The 14366-nt window shown below is 48.6% G+C and overlaps 1 protein-coding gene across 1 annotated transcript in view; it reads left to right on the plus strand.

Annotated features, from left to right (window-relative positions):
* Window positions 1-372: 372 nt before the first annotated feature.
* The window catches only part of MAP3K8 (mitogen-activated protein kinase kinase kinase 8), a 60669-nt gene continuing 46675 nt past the window's right edge, over window positions 373-14366 (plus strand). The window contains exon 1 of the mRNA XM_086941590.1: window positions 373-885. The gene's annotated coding sequence lies outside the window, so the exon portion shown is untranslated. The remainder of the gene's footprint in view (window positions 886-14366) is intronic.

Consider the following 14366-nt stretch of genomic DNA (forward strand, 5'->3'; position numbering starts at 1 on the left):
GTGGGTGATGCATGCCATTCGTAGAGAGCCCATCTTCTATGATAGCCATTTAAATCAATCCTAATCAGTCTGCAGACAAGTCTGAACATGCCTCTTGCACAGTAATTACATGTTAGCATCTCGGGGAAAGCACAAGCAAGTTACATTTCTTTCCGTGTCATCTTTTGGCTCGTGGAAAAGCGAGCGCGCCAGCTCGGAAGTGCCTATGTGTCAACTTCTCTGATGCGGATATGGAAAAATTGCCTTGGGTTTATTAATTCGGGGAAGAGGTTTGACCGGCGCCGTAACCTCGAGCAGAAATTGAGCTTGCGAAATGCATTGACGTCTGCGAGTTGGCTTGCTCGACCATTGGTGGGCGGGCCCTTTACTGGCAGACAGGGGACATCCCGGCGGAGGCTGAGCTACCGCACGGCTGACTTGACGAAGGAGGAAAGTGATTGAGGAGGGAGGGCTGGACGAGGAGTGCGCAGCCCTGGGAGCTCTAAGCAGGGTCTGTGAAGCGTTCGCAAGAAGAACCCGCGCCTAGAAGCTGCTTGCAGACAGCAGGGCAGATCGGAGCTGTTCGGAGGAAGGGAAGAGCCTGTTCTGGCTGGTACCCCGCTTACGTCACGGCAGGGCAGCTGTGGGAGCCCGCAGCCGCTGAGAGGAGGGCTTTTGCGAGGAGTGATGTGACCCGTCTCCAGGAGGAGCTGCGAGTCACAGGCCATATTGCATCCTGCAAGGGGCACTCTGAGGAGCCCCCGGTACGAGTGGCAGGAAGTCCCCTGAGGATCCCCGGCAGGCGATCCTTATAGCTTCAACTAGCTGGAGGAGGCGGCGAGGCGCTAGCCCTGCATCGAACCCGGCTCCCTCCGCCTTGGAATGTAGCCGTACCGTACTGTACAGGTAGGCTGTCGAGCGCCCTCTACCGTATTTCATATTACTGGGAGTAAAAAGGGCTGGAGTGCGTCTCATTGTTTGTTTTTCTCTCCTTTCTTAACACATCTTGAGTCTGATTTGAAAAGAACGGGTGGGAGCAGCAAGGGTGTGGCCGTTAAACAGAAAACGTATTTTTCCCAAGAATCTGTAGCGCAGTAGACGTACCCGTCGAGCAGCGTGTTGTGTCTGCAAGGGGAATTCCAGATGTAGACTAGTCCAGCCCTCTCTTATAAGAGCCACCCCCGAGTGCAAGTCATCACACTCCACTTTGAGATGAAAACCTCTGGACTCGAGGCGCCCATCTCGATTCCTGTCACAATATATTATAGGTTTGTGCGGTTGCAATTCGTATTTTATTCATTCTGTTTAGCACGCCGCATTTCATTCATGTAACCTCTTGTTTCACTCGTGCCTTTCTGTTTCCATTTCCCCTTTCGCCCGGCTGCAGTGCAGACTTCTCATTTGCAGTGGTTTGCTAAAGCAGCCCTGACCGCGGTTTCCTTGCAGGGGCCTTAGTGCAAGGTAACGAATTGCCCCCCCCCCCCCCCACCCCCCCCACCCCCTGGCTGCTGTTCGAAGTATAACAGAGCAATCCTCGGATTTGAGAGGCCCCTCTGCACCCGGTGCCACTGAACCTGCTGCACCAGTGGAAGTTACGTTCCTCCGCCTGACACGACCTGACATTTCCTGCTGCATCTGGAGGAGGCTGGACAATCAGTTACCATGGCAACGCCCTGACTCTGTCCTGACGGAGCCATGGTGGCTGCAGCTCCCTGGGAGCGCTCTCACAGCGTTGATAGAATCCAGCCCTACGGGATAAAACTTTACCAGACCCAGCCCTGCAAGAGAGACTAGAACAGACTAGAACATATTTTTGTCCAATGCAAATTAACAACTCTTCAGAAAAGGTATGCGGTTGCTGGGGGACCGATTTGCAATATCTTGCCTCTGACGGATGGATAATATCGGCCGGAAAGAAAGCGGGGGGAAGGTGAGTGAAGGGGCGTTCCTATCAAAAACGCTTCTATTCTGTGTATGTTTTATAGTTTTGCAAGATCATCAGGCCAATTATTAAAAACACAGTATTCCCAAACTCCAAGCTGCATTTTAATAATCTACCCCTATAGTTTTAAATGGGATCTCCTTGCTGCGCAGACACTTGTTTGGGTTGAGAGCAGGAGAGAGCAGTGTGCAGTCTAGACGCCCTATCTGTGCTGTACTCACTAATAACTCTTTCATGAAACCTGACAACAAATGTAGAGAGCAAAACTCCGCATATTGTCAACATTAAATTCTCAATCAATCAATCAATCAATCAATCAGGAGTTTGTTAAAGCGCGACTACTCACCCGTAAGGGTCTCAAGGCGCTAGGGGTGGGGGTGGGGGGGTGCAGGTTCCATTCCATCAAGGAGGGGGTCTGTCGAAGAGCCAGGTTTTGAGGTTTCTTGCGAAGATGGGGAGCGATGTTGTCTGTCTGAGGTGGAGCGGAAGGGCGTTCCATGCTTTGGCGCGAGGAAGAAGAAGGAGCGGCCTCCCAATCTGGTCTTTCTGGTGCGGGGGACCACGGCGTAGGAAAGCTGGGCTGATCGTAGGGTCCTTTGGGGTGCGTGGAATTTGAGTCGGCTGTTCAGGTATGCTGGTCCAGTGCCGTGGAGGGCCTTGTGTGCGTGGGTGAGCATCTTAAAGGTGATTCTCGCCTCGACGGGGAGCCAGTGGAGTGTGCGCAGGTGCTGGGAGATGTGGCAGTGTTTTGGCAGGTTGAGGACCAGTCTTGCGGCGGCGTTCTGGATGTTCTGTAGCTTGCGGATGAGGTTTTTATTTATTCCGGCGTAGAGTGCGCCGGAATTCTGAATCTGGCACATTCTTTGCACAACTTGCAAGGGGACTCGTGTCCTAAATGACGCAATAAGCCAGTCGTGACTTTTCAAACACTGACACTAAATTGCCCCAATTGAGGTTTTGTAAACAAAGCACTTGCATGATTGGCAATATAACCCACACTGACTCATTGTATTGCTATGAGCAGGCCATTTACATATTGACTTTGGCAGGGGTTGCGCAATGGAGAGATAAGGTCTGTTTGGTCGTGACCACGTGCCTCAGTCCAGTGTTTCTTTTTATTGGGCATATGGCGCATGTGTTTGCTGAACAAAACCGAGGCTCCCCACTGCCCTTCTTGATCAATAAACAGCGCTGCCAATACAATTATTACACCCCTTGCCAATCGGGCAAACAACAGCAAAATAAGCAATTCAACAGTGTCCTAGATAGGCATCTTTGTGCCAGGGGTCATAGCACACAGTCTGCACGAGGCAGTAAAGGGTGGTCTATAGTGGTACTAGAACTACTTTCCAGGTTGGTTTGGCCCATTTTCCGAGCTGTTTCACTGGTCTTCTTATTGACTTGGTCCGGGATTGACGTCCACGTTAGGGGCTGCCACCCGTCTTCCATTACTCCCATGCTCACACTTTGATCATTCGCATTGGTAACAAACAAGTCTGGAGTTGACCGAAAGCGTCTTTGCCTTTGTCTCGAAATTCTTGATGATTGGCACATTACAGCTAAGGCTGATGAATGATGTCATCTTGTATGGTACTTGCCAGTGCCTTTTTGCAGTCATCATAGCCATGGGCTGAGGGTCAAATGCTATTCTAAACTTCTGGCTTGGATGACTGCCTTTGACCAACGCGGAGTCCTTTTATATAAGGCTCATCGTCTTGACACCCTTTAATGCCTGTTGCTGACATCCTTCTTCTGATTGCCTTCTGCCTGCATGACGTCTGTCTGTCTGGATTTGACGCCAACTAGGAAAGCCTGGTTGAAGTCAACAGGGATGGTTCCAGTCACAGGTTATATTATAATGACTGTCGCAGTGGTACTGCAAGGCGATTGGTGAAGAGTGGATCAGTATTCACTCCTGAAGTGGAAAAGCATGTGCCTTGTAGGTGAACCTCTTGTTTGTTTGCAGTAACCGTTGCCTTCTTTACGGTACTCATGAACCTCTTGAATTTGCTGCTGACTTGGATGTAAGTTGATAAGGCAATGTTAAATGCCAAAGGATGCAAGGTGCAGCTGTAGTGTGTGCGACTGATATGGGAGAACCTGTGCCTGGGTTTCTTGCTTTTTTGTTTTACTCTGTTGGTTGCTACACAGGCATGTTTATCTAGGATGACAAGGGCTTGACACCCATAAAAGTGCTGCACAAGTCGAAACTCAGCTTTTTTTCAGGAGCCACACTCAGTTGTAGGATGGTGTGGGGTTAGCTTCTCTGCTCGTCTTGATATCGGACACATGCGGCATGACCCTGCCTCACGTTCCACCTGTTCTTAGATAGCATTATCAATGTCCCCAGATGGCCTACTGGTAACAACTTGATAACCTAGGGTAAAATTGTGTCTTAACAGGACAACCCCTCCTCTGAAACAGACAACTGCATGCATGGCCATGTTTATCTTTATTTTAAAGCCAGCAGACTTACTTTATTGATTGTTAAGTGTCCTAGAAAAGTAGGCCTCTTATTTTACACTGTGAATGATTTGACAAATCCTTGACACCTAAATTTGCTGATCAGGTAATGATTTGTGTGTTGCACTGGGCTGATATAGGGCATTGCTGGTTATTAAATATTGAACCTGTTGGTGCACACATTGTCACCTGGTAGCACACAGGTAACAGGAACAGGCTAGATGTACTAGATTAGTTGCCCCTACCATAATTTGTTGCAGTTCTTAATTTGCACCCTGTGGTTCTGCAAGGCCCCCGCGAGGAAATTCTGATAATTTCAATTCCACTTGAAATCTTGTAATTATTGGTAATGTTGAATTACAGTACTTTAGTTTTTGAAAGAAACATTGGCTGGTATTTCTATAGCACAAACCTAGGCAAAAGGCAGCGAAGAGCTGTACAGGGTCAAAGGCTAGCAACAAGTCAACGAGTTATAGAAGAAGTGATTTCTGGCAGAAGAAGTGTGTTATTACAGCAGTGTGTTGTGGTGGTCCTTAAAGAAGTACACCTTCAACTCTTTCCTAAATTGGAGTAGTGTTGGGTGGTCCTGATGGGTTCTAGAATGTTGTTCCGGATCCTCGCTGTCAATCCTTCAAGACACCGGAGCAGGTTAACTCTATATCTTGGTTTTCCCTCTTGTTCCCAGTACATCAGCGGTAGAGCACTCGGCCCATGTGAATGCAGAGTGCTCGGTGCGCCTGTGAGAGTGCAGGAAGCAGCATATTAAAGACAGACCTATTGTCTTTGCTGATGATTGTAAAAGCAGGGAGAAAAAATGTACACAAAGTATTTGTGAATTAGTTTGTACCTGTACATTTACTCTAATACCAACACGGTTTATTTCTTAGTACCTTTAACTGCACTAATCAGCCATCATATATTTTATATATTACAGTTTTACAGTTTTTCACAGTGAAGAATAATTCAACAGAACTTGATAACCTAATTAAAATAGGGTGTTTGTTCAGCTGGCTTTAGAACTTGCATAGCAACTCAACGGGGGAGCTGCTAGCAGTCAGAAAGCATTGCAGAGATTATGGAATAGAGAAGCTAATTCAGGGAAGCCCTACCACCGGATTGGCAGTCGTTTCAGGAAATCGTGGTACTCAAACGTTTGAGTGAAAGCTGATGAGGTTTTGCCGAGAATGTGACAAAGAGCCTATGTGTGCATATTTGGCAACCAGATACATTTCATTGGTTGCTATTTCCTACCTGAGTGTGTCTGAATGTAGGCAACTTGAGAAGGCTTTGGATCTTTTGTTTTATCTACAGTTGATTACCACGGTAGCTCATTAGAATAATACACCTGCTGAAATCGTTCTAAAAGGCGACACATATACTACTATTTTCTGATTTATGGTATGGAAGTTATTCTGTGAAGTTGTCCGAACCTGGCTAAAAAGCAGTGCAGAAGTTTGATACAAAGCACTATTTAATTGTAAGAAGTGAATTTAACAATGGCGACATATTCCTGAAAATAGAAGTATGTGGATGACTACTTTGGAATTATATATATATATATGAAACGCGTCTGTTTGATGTTTTCTGCGAAACGCGTCTGTTTGATGTTTTCTGCACCCTGCACTTGGATGGCAAAATAAAAGAAGCTATTCTACAAGCCTGACTCGGGACGTTTATTGTTGTTTGCGCGCTGGGGAAACGGGCAGAGGTGCTGCCGTTTTTCAAGTTGGAGAACAATATATATATATATATATATATATATATATATATATATATATATATATATATATATATATATATATATATATATATATATATATTTTGAAAATTATTTTTATTGTGGAAAGTATAAAGAATACAATCAGGTAAATCCACCCACAGGCACTTAAAGATGAAAAATGATCAAATCGATCGTACATGGTATCACACAGCCATTAAGCCCACAACCCGGAGGTCAGGCAGCGTAAAGTCGTAAAGTGCCAGAAATATAAAATCATAAAGGTTCGCAAACTTTGAAATTATATTAAAGTGGTTTGTACATGTAGCATATATTGGGATTACAAGCCGGGTCTGACTGGTTGATGGGTTCCATGAGCCCGTCGGAAGCCAGACGGAGTTACCGGCCGGTTTATTTTCTGACCGGCAGCATTGTAATGCGGTGGTCGGAAAGTAAACCGAGGGTCCGATTACGAGGCGGACCAGAAGGCTCCGACCATCGTCTGAAGCCGTTACGTGCCGCATCGTAATCAGCCCCTATGAGTCGGATACTAAAAACTAATTCACAACAGAATAATAATTGTGCCACTGGAGAGGCACTGTCTATCTGATGCAGTGTGTTGTGAATAACTGATGACACAAAATTCTATACCGATAAATAGCATACATTTTATATTCAGTGGCAGGACATAATGCCCATCACTATTCCAGTGCCAGTTAAGAGTATTATGTGCTGTTTGTAATACAATGCGATATATGACAGCTTGTCAGGAGTGCTGGTAAAATGCAATATATGTGTTGTGGGGAAAAACACGAGGCAGGAGGCAACGAGTAGAAAATGCTTGAATCCTGTAATATAACAGACAGCACACGCCCTCTCATGCAGTCCATCCCAGCTCTTGCCAACTGACCAGAGCTCGAACGCACCACTGGAACGGTGAAGTTAAGGTCCTATATAGAGCAGAGAGACGGATGGGAATGGGGTCGTGGGGGGGGGCGGCCGACCGAAGGGAGGCCTGCCCCGCCCGGGGGAATTTGGGGCCGGGGAAGGGGGGGGGGGGGATAGAGATGGCGCCGCATGGGGACGGGTTTAGTTGTTTCAGTAGCTTTTGGGCTGGGGGGGTGGGGCTTGGTTGGGCTTCCGTTGGGGGGCTGTGGTAACTGCCCGGCCACGCGGCAGAGACACCATTTTAGGTGAGGTGTCTCGGCCGCCGGGCGGGGGGTGGCGGTTGGATAACATTTTTTGGAGCTTGGGACGATATTTCGTCAGCATGGACTTTCGGACTGTGACAAACATTTTCGCACTCATCCGTGTCACCAGAATTCACCGGCGGGCTGGACGCTTCACGGACATCGCGGGAGACCGGAGGAGCTCGGGTGAGCAGCCTGCGGCTCCACACGACCGAGCGGATGGGCCTGTTCTGCCTGGTGCGGGCGGTCAGGCTCCCACGTGGGACTAGGGAGGCTCGCTGCCCCTACCCGAAGGGTCCTTACGGCCACCGGGGTTTATTTTGGGGCAGGCACGGCATAACTACATAACGGAAGACAGGCTGCATTCAGGTGGGGAGAGCGGCCGAGACTGTGACTTGTAAGTTTTGCAGCAGTATACTGTATGTTCACATTGATCTGGTGCCATTCTCTGTCAGCGGTGGGGTAGCAGCCTGAATGCTGAGCTACGTGGGGACGTGTGGGTTGCATTAGAGGGTGCATGGTGTACGGGATAGCTACCCACAGGGTTACATGTTTGGTCTCTTAGGATATGGTTGCCGCCTGATCGTTAGTTTGCGCTCTGGAATTTTCTGCCTGGGTTTTTTCTGTTTGCTTATTTCAGTTAAGCGAGTAATCTGAATTTAGTGCTGGTATTTGCGCACTCTTTCACTTCTCTATTCGTGGCATGACCAACAGACGGTTTTCCATTTTCAGGTTCAAAATAGTTTGCTAATGTGTGCATGAACCGTATTAAAGAAACCTATTCAACCGGAAGTTTTTGAGTAAAATGGTGAACCGCGTTTCGCATAGCTGCATGGAATGACGCGACCACATTTGTAGGAACAATGGTGGCCATGGCCTATTCGAAGTTTTCACGTGACCTCTATGAGCGGCAGGTATTTACCAAACGGCATGGCCCAGAGCTGTGGCCCTTCCGCTCCACAACTTTCCGTGCCAGCAAATACCCTTCCAAGGCAACAAGCAAGTAATCATTCTCCTCGGAATTGTGCATCTTACTGATGGTAAAATTGAGGCTCCACCATATCCGGCAAATAGTGCTACATGGGAACATGTGAGGTCGGCATCACTTATCAACTTTCCGTATATCACATGTGTGCTTGCTAGCAAATACCCTTCCAAGGCAACAAGCAAGTAATCATTCTCCTCAAAATTGTGCATCGGACTGATGGTGCAATTGAGGCTCCACCATATCCGGCAAATAGTGCTACATGGGAACAGGTTAGGTCAACATCACTTATTGTCCATAGCATCTCTAATTGGTACTCTCCGAGCCAATTGACGGTTTCGTTTTACATCCGGGACACTGAGATCTTCTGTGGCGAGGCTCCGAATGGTAGACCCTCTCTTCACAACATGTTGTCTTTCGGCACTATTTACTCCATACTTTAATATGGCCTGTACTAGCGGACACCCTAATAGTGACTTGGCCCTCATCCTTTTCGTCTGTTAAGCCGCATAATCGACTCCATGATAATCGTGAATCTAGACTTCCATTCATCAAAACTTCAGGAATTCAGTCCTGTACTACTGGACCTCTGGTCACGAGACAGGCATCCTCTCTGATCCAGCTACTGTTCGTAAACGACCATTGGGCGCTAACCGTCTACAGACTCACCAGCCGGAGGGGTCAGTGCAGGAACACAGTGGCAGTGTGTTCAAAGAGTCGAGGGGGCATCACAGAGCGGAGGATGGCACCACCAGGTCTCTGGTGTTTGGGTTGTGAGTGGGTACAGCATTGTCTGGGGGCCTTCAGGTCATTGGTTGCGTGCTCGTTAGGGCCAACTAAGAATGCCTAATCTGTTCTGTCTCCTCTATTAATCCCACCAACCCGGTGCATGAGACCACATTGTCGTTGCGTTCTACCTAGTTCTCTTGCACATGTGACGGACCGGGACCGGTGTTAACCCCTTTACAGATGGTGGTACTCCTTTCTAAGCCTATATCTCGTAAAATCATACTAAATGACAATTTCGGTTTAGATGCAGTGAAATTATTTGGTCCTATAAAACGGACAGACAGCGCAGTCTTAAACATTAAAAGGTTTACTTTTAAACTTTTCAGCGTACAGAAATTGGAAGTATGGTCAAAATCAGGTGAACAATAAATCCGAGTGCAATGCTCAAAAGCATAGAATCGCTCAAAGAACTCTGTAAGGTTCAGGCCAACAAGTACAGAGACTAGTATGGGAGAGTAACCCGACATGAATTCACCTCCAAGTGCCAGTAAGGAAAGGCCTCTCACCGCATCTCAAATGAGCACACTTTTAGAGGGTTCGGAACAAAGGATTTCATGCATTACATACAGTGGTACATGGTTCTCACAAAACACACCAATTATAAGTCGGTGCTGTTGAGCAGTTTCAAAGAAATGCTTTTAGGAAGTCTCGCACAATTCTTCAATATGGGGCTTCTTGCAAACACTACGGGTACTGGAACAAAGATTGCTACACTATGTTTGATTCTGATAAGACACCTAGGTGACAACCGTGAACATGAGCAATTGTACTGGTACAACATTTAAACGTGTCTTGCCTGTGGGGAGTACATTCACATATTGTTGTAGTGGGGTATAGAAATACGAGTTTACCATCATGATACAGGACACCCAGCACAGGGCATCCATTGATTAGCAGAGTTCATTCTTACTGGAATGGAAAGGAGTCTGTAGTCATTTATGAGCGAACAGTGGAACTTGGGATGCAGCCTGTAATTTCAGTGCTATGTAGAGCCAAGTTCACACAGGAGTACGTCCGACCATGGGATTAGGTTTTGGTTTTTGGTTGGTGTCATAAGTTAGTATCCGTGGGCAAGGGATGGGTGCTCACTGGAATTTAGACCCGGGTGGTAATTCAGCTGGGAAACATTTGGCGTGGAAGAGTTGGCGTGCGCACACATATAGGAGATATTTGGACAAACTGGGTGGTTGTCTGGGAGAGAGATAGGGAGGGGGCACAATGGGAGGGGAGCAATCTACAGAGTCACACCCCCTCATCGGTGGATTACATAGTATATGAAAATCAGGGATTAAGGTAAAGCTTCCCACATTTCAAGGAGATTTCGGGATGACTGGTTCTGACACTCTGTACACCTTGATCATCCCTAGCATCAGCTACATGACGGTTACGGAGCACAACCACGGTAAGGTATAATAACTGACCGGGGGGTTATCGGCGTGAACGGGGACAGCGGCGCGGTTAGGCCGCGGGCTTTTCGAGTCGTGTGTAGGTGAGAGGTACGTTCTGTGCAGTGGGCTTTTTCCTGGCGGACAGGCTCTGGGGGGTGACGCACTGTGTGGAGGACTTCTTCCGGGGCGCCAGAGAGGAGGCACGGTCCCATGTCGGTGTGGTCATTCTCCGTATGGAGCTCGACTCCGTGGCCAGGGAGCACGCCCGCCAGAGGACAGGGGGGTCGCAGCGCGCAGGGGGGTCTGACGCGGAACGGTGACGCTGCCAGGTCGGGGGCTGCGGGGTATGGGAGGTGACGGGGGGTAGTTGGGGGCATTGCGCAGGGGGTTTCTTCCTGGCGGACGGGCTCCGGTGTGGGACACGCATACGGAGGGCTTCTCTCTGGTGGGACGGCCGGCTTCAGCGGACTGCCGGCAGGCGCTGGGCGGCTTCTCAGGCCTTCTGTTGACAGGGGGGGGGCCCTGGGCGCCAGAGAGGGGGCACGGCCCCGGTTCAGTGCGGCATACCTCGTAGGGAGCTCGATTCCGCGGTCAGGAAGCACGCCCCGGGGGGGGGTGACGTTGACTGAGGGCATGGCCCTATACAGTTGGTGACGGAGGGCATGGCCCTATGAATGGATGACTGAAGGCATGGCCCCGATGCATTGGAGACGGAGGGCATGGCCCTATGCATTGGTGACGGAGGGCATGGCCCTATAAATCGGTGACGGAGGGCATGGCCTATATGTGGGTGACGGAGGGCATGGCCCTATACGGTGGTGGCAGGGGCATGGCCCTATACCTTGGGGACGGAGGGCATGGCCCTATACCTTGGTGACGGAGGGCATGGCCCTATACATTGGTGATGGAGGGCATGGCCCTATACATTGGTGACGGAATACGTAGTGGCGGAGGGCATGGCCCTATACGTGGTGATGGAGGGCATGGCCCTATACATTGGGACGGAGGGCATGGCCCTGTGTTTAGGGGGGAGGACCTGCCAGCGGTTTGGACTCGCGGACCGGACAGTACAGGGTTTGAAGGGGGTACGCGGCTGCCATATAGTTAGGGGGTGGTCCTGCCGAATGGGGGGCAGGTGGCACGTCCCGGGTTATGGGAGGGGGGAGTCCTGGGGGGGTCGAGGTCCGTTAGCACGTCCCTCGAGTGGCGGTTCTTCCTAATATATGGGGGAAGAGTAGGAGAACTGTTTGGATTATCGGGGGGTAGGTCAAGCACAATAAAGTATTTAGCCAGGTGGAGAGGCAAATTGACGTTATGCTAATTGTTAATGTTTGTGGTTGTGGGAATCAGTTAGGGGAGGGGGTGGGGGTGAGGCAGGAAATTACATATTTATGAGGTTTAGATTGTGCGGCGCAGGCCAAGGATGTTATTGTGTAGGATGCACCTGCTTCCAATAAAGCGGCCTTTATCACACTTACATTGAGTCTCGGGTCGGTGCTTTCTTCCCCCCCCCCCCCCCCCCCTTCCACAATGGGCCCCAATGGGGTCCTGGGGGGGGCGGCCGACCAAAGGGAGGCCTGCCCCGCCCGGGGGAATTTGGGGCCGGGGAAGGGGGGGGGATAGAGATGGCGCCGCACGGGGACGGGTTTAGTTGTTTCAGTAGCTTTTGGGCTGGGGGGGTGGGGCTTGGTTGGGCTTCCGTTGGGGGGCTGTGGTAACTGCCCGGCCACGCGGCAGAGACACCATTTTAGGTGAGGTGTCTCGGCCGCCGGGCGGGGGGTGGCGGTTGGATAAAAAAATTTCCCTCCCACCCTCCCTGGGCCATGATTTGGGGGGGTGCCCACGGGCAGGCATTGTCCTTTACGGGGGAGCTTCTTTTGCGGGGGAGTTCGGGAGTGATGGGGATTTTGGGCTTGGTTTTTGTTGGAGGCTGGTGCAAATAGGGGTTTTGAAAGGGGTGATGAGTGTTTTAGACGTTACATCTTGGTGTCATTAGGCTCAATCCCTTTTGGTATGAATAGAATCGGAAGAGTGCGTGCTTTGTGGAAATTTGCTCTTTATTTGTATAGATTGAATCGTAGACAGCCGACACGTGTCTCGCCCGGTGGCGAATTGCGCCAGGGCTTTTTCGAGGCTGTTTACAACGTTTTGTATTCGGGGCACTAAGGGGGTTTTTGGGATGGGGTGGGGGGTTTTCGCATGTCGCTGGAGCAGGTGTGGGGTGCATTCTGTATGTAGGGGCGGTTCTTCCTAATATATGGGGGAAGAGTAGGAGAACTGTTTGGATTATCGGGGGGTAGGTCAAGCACAATAAAGTATTTAGCCAGGTGGAGAGGCAAATTGACGTTATGCTAATTGTTAATGTTTGTGGTTGTGGGAATCAGTTAGGGGAGGGGGTGGGGGTGAGGCAGGAAATTACATATTTATGAGGTTTAGATTGTGCGGCGCAGGCCAAGGATGTTATTGTGTAGGATGCACCTGCTTCCAATAAAGCGGCCTTTATCACACTTACATTGAGTCTCGGGTCGGTGCTTTCTTCCCCCCCCCCCCCCTTCCCCAATGGGCCCCAAAGACCAGCTTCAGCTGAGTTACACACATCAGGGAACACAGCTTTGCTTGAATCATAGGAAAGTGAACATTCATTGAATTTGTACAACTTTGCAGACCTGGCAATTGAGTGGTTGTGATGGCTGTATGCAGTGAGAGGTGGGTCCTCCCTGTAGATGACCTCAGAGCATCCTCAAGGTAGGAAGCATGAATGACTGACAGATCCATTTCTCTGCTCCTTCCTGCTTGCCTTCCCTCTCCTCACTCGACACACATCGCACAAAGGATGGTGTATATGGATGTACCTAATATGCAATGCTGCAGTCTTATTTGCATTCATGCTAAGAGAAAGCTGAATAAACAAATTTACAAAATAAAGGTCCAGTATAGAGGGTTTTACATCAGAACCCAACCAGAACATAGCACACTTTCCCCCTAAAAAACCTAGGAGGAAGGGGAACAATGTACAAAAAGACAAAATAAACTAAAACGAAAAGAAAATGAAAGATGAGAAAATATAAGTAAATATGCTAATTCATTGTGCTATGCATGCGTGGGTTTCGATCCCATCCTCGTCGCCAAAATGTGTTGTGGGGAACAACACTTGGCAGGAGACAAGTAGAAATGGCTTGAATCCTTTAATAAAATGGACTGCACACGCCTACTGCTGCAGTCCCTTCCCGCGATCGCTAACTGATCAGAGCTTGAATGCACCCCTGAAATGGTGGAGATAAGATTCTATATAGAGGGTTCTACATCAGAACCCAACCAGAACATAAGAATTTGCTAGCTTGTCAAGAGTGCTGGTAAAGTGGGCCAGACTACTTGGGGGAAAAACATCAGGAAGGATTAAGGTAAGACATAAGGGTAGCATTAAGTTATAAGGGCAAAAGTTCAAGATTATGGCAAATGTGATAGAATAAGGTCAGAATTTATGTTGGGAGAAAAAGGATAATGGTGAGTGTTCGGGGGGGGGGTTCACTCAACATCCGCAAATAAGAAAAAAAAAGACAAAAATACATTTGAAGTATAAATGGAAAAGGGCGAAACTTGAAGGAAATAGAAGGTAGGTACTGGGGCTTCAAATTTCACAAGACAAAAAGCCAAAGAATTTGGGAAAAATACAATAAAAAATTGAAATCTGAAATTAATCATTCCGCGATTAATCACTATAATTAATCTCAAAGTGACTAATCCACCAAAGAAAATCACATGGAGCAATTTGAATTGTCTGCTTAATTACAGCTACTCCTATGATGTCAGTATAATACATTGTCCCAGTAAGAAAACTACATATTATATGGCAGTGTGTATATTGCCCTAAAATGCAAAACATCAAATCCATGCAACAAACCTCACATGTAAT

Source organism: Lissotriton vulgaris, chromosome 10 (genome assembly GCF_964263255.1).
Source record: "Lissotriton vulgaris chromosome 10, aLisVul1.2, whole genome shotgun sequence".
NCBI lineage: Eukaryota > Metazoa > Chordata > Amphibia > Caudata > Salamandridae > Lissotriton > Lissotriton vulgaris.